Source organism: Crinia signifera, chromosome 11, assembly GCF_055691185.1.
Source record: "Crinia signifera chromosome 11, ASM5569118v1, whole genome shotgun sequence".
In the NCBI taxonomy this organism is placed as follows: Eukaryota; Metazoa; Chordata; class Amphibia; order Anura; family Myobatrachidae; genus Crinia; species Crinia signifera.
In genome coordinates, this window is record NC_139227.1 from 86,623,535 (window position 1) to 86,626,486 (window position 2,952).

The 2,952-nt window shown below is 53.8% G+C and overlaps 1 pseudogene; it reads right to left on the reverse strand.

Annotated features, from left to right (window-relative positions):
• Positions 1-1,858: 1,858 nt before the first annotated feature.
• On the reverse strand, positions 1,859-1,954 carry LOC146046493 (U2 spliceosomal RNA; annotated as a pseudogene).
• Between the last annotated feature and the right edge of the window lie 998 nt (positions 1,955-2,952).

Consider the following 2,952-nt stretch of genomic DNA (forward strand, 5'->3'; position numbering starts at 1 on the left):
TTTCTTAGAAGTTTCTGGGTCGGCAGCTGGGCTGTCCAACTCCTTCCTCTTCCTTCTCGGCTGTACATTTCCTGCATGGGCGAGGGGTGGAAACTCTTCCTCGGAGAGGAGAGGGACAGGGGGGAGGGATAGAGGGGGTGGTGGGAGGGAGGGTGGGTTGGATCACAGGTCGGGAGGGTGAGGGGGGGTGGTGCAAACAGCTGGGGTGGGGGTTGCTGTCGCAGTGGGAGGGAGGGGAGGAGGGTTAGGAATGGTGGGGGGAGGGGAAGGTTTCTTACCGCCTTGTTTCTGCTGGATCTGCTTCTTCTGTGCAGGCTTGGGTGGTACCTTGGCAGGGGTGACCACACCCGATACTGCTCTGGCATAGGTTCTCACTCTATCGGGACAGTCCCGGTAGACGTGTTCCACTTTGCCGCACAGGTGGCAGGTCATCCTCGTGGGGCAATCCTTTGTCTCATGACCAGCCATGTGACAATGTTTGCAGGCCGGGACCTTGCAGTCCTTCGCCATGTGATCCTTCCCGCTGCACTTCCTGCAGTTGTGTGGCTGGTCAGAGTAATGGAGAAGTCCTGCTGTTCCCCCCAGGGAGAAGCACTGTGGAAGGTGCTTTTTGTCCTTCTGGGCACGAGGTGTCTTTGTGCAGCCGGACGATCACTGCCCACTTCGTGGACCAGAATCCATCATCGGTCAGGATCCTTGTGGGGTTCCTCACGACCGTGCAGAATCGGCCCAGAAATGTGGCGATGTCTCTGGCTGGCGTGTGAGGGCTGCGCATTGAAACCGTCACCCGCCTCTCCTCCCTTTGGATAGGGCAGTTGCCCACAAAGTGAGAAAGAGGGGATTCTCGTCTCTCCGCTTTCACTGCCTCCCAGTACCTCTTACAGATGGCAATGGAGGTGAAGGTGATGTAGAAGATCCCCTTCAGGTAATTCTGAATGCTGAGTGTTTCAGCCCTCGTGAATCCCTGGTCGAGGATCATCTTCTTGCCGAAGGTGTCGATCGTCATGTCCGGCACCTGTCCATCCGTCTCTTTAAACTTCATCACCACGATCTGCCTCATCCAGAGCTCCTGGGCTTGGAGGCCTTTGGAGTGGTCCTGGATGGGCACCATTGGTGGTGTCGCAGAAGGCGCAGTGGAGCAGGGGCCAGCCGAGACGGTCGGACCTTCGGCCGGTGACTTACCCTTCTTCCCGGGCTTCTTCTTCCCAGCGAGGAGGGACGGAGTGGAGGCTGAGGCCGGCACCAGGACTGGAGCAGCTGTGGCCATCCTTCCGGTTTCTCGGGGCAGCTGAAGTCGGGGCAAAGGGTCTTCTCTGGCGTCGAGAGGAGGAGATGAAGGGGATGCTTCAGAGGGCAGAGCAACACAAGTCTAACTCTCCAAGGAGGCTAGAGAGGGATGCACGGCTTCAGAGGGCAGAGCAAAGCAAGTCTAACCCTCCACAGAGGCTGGGGAGCGTTGCAGAGCTTCGGAGAGCAGAAAGTCTGACCCTCGGCGGTGGCTCCGGAGCGGTGGAGGCTTCAGAGGGCAGAGCAGAAAAGTCTGACCTTCCTAGGCAGCTCGTGAGTGCTGCAAGGCTTCGAGAGGACAGAGCAAACAAGTCTGCCTCTCCCAGGTGGCTAGGGTGTGTTGATCTCCTCTTCAGGCAAAATCCCCTTCTCCTCGCAGTCGGGGGCGGAGCTTCTTCCTCGGCATCGAGAGCTGGAGGGTCGGAGGTCGCATCGGAGGGCAGAGCAGGTCTTACCCTCAGTCTTCTCCGGCTTCTCCCTCTTCAGCGATGTCTTCTCCTCCTCGCAGTTTCGACGTCTTCGCTCTATTCGCTCTTCTCGGCCTGGCAGCGGTAGCCCTGAGAAGGACCGTTGTCGGTCCAAGAAGCAAGGAGCAGAGCTGCCTCTCAGAATGAACTGATAAGAACAGATACTACTCTTGATCTTAACCAAAAGGCCGAGAAGCGATACACCTGTATACACACTGTACATACATACACCATGAAAAGTCTGTGTTTGTCCCTCTGTACCTTACTCTGTAGGACTGTAGGAGACCTCACTGGGTCAGCTCTGCCTCTGATTAAAAACCCTATCATGATCAGGCTGCTGCTGTCCTCCATGGGTCTGAGAAGCATGTGATGAGCTCCACCAATCAGCCTCTCAGCCTCTGACCTCTTCTGCAAAGTCTCATGGGTCAACTCCCAGTAATGCACTGCAGATTTGTGCAGTCAGAGTGTCTTGACTACCGATGCTCAGCACCATTAATCATTGGCTCATTGGCAGATAGGTGAAGCTGCAGCACTACCCCACTCCCATGCACAAAACCTTTAGCTAATTTTTTTTTTTAAAGATATATTGTTTTTTTTTTAAAATACATGCCGACCTAGCTAGAGGGGGGCCCAGGGGTACTGACCCCCTGAGCCCCCCCCCCCCCCTTAATCCAGCCCTGGGTATGGGGACAGTGATTTGGAGAAGAATAGAAGCATAATTGGTTGAATATAATGCCTTGTGAGTCCATCAACCTTGCGGGTTGATGAAATTGGAGGTTCCTTTTAAAGGGGAATTTATGAGACAAAATGCTTTGTATGACTACCCTTTTGTCACAACTGTGGTCAGGTCAGAGCTAGAAATGACCACAGGCGTAGGGGCTACCTAGATAAGGCTACTTCGCATTAACAGGAGGCTCCCAGGACAGTTAGGGGGTTATTCTAGTTCATTCTTTCTGACAAAATCCTTCTTAGATGGACAAAACCATGTGCACTGCGGGTGGGGCAGATGTAACTTGTGCAGAGAGAATTAGATTTGGGTGGGGTTTTTCTTCAAAGTGAGATCTATATTGCAGTGTAAAATCATGCAGTCAGTATTTTCCCTGCACAGAAACAAAAAAAAAACTCACCCAAATCTAATTCTCTCTGCACATGTTACATCTGCCCCCTGCAGTGCACATGGTTTTGTCCATCTAAGAAG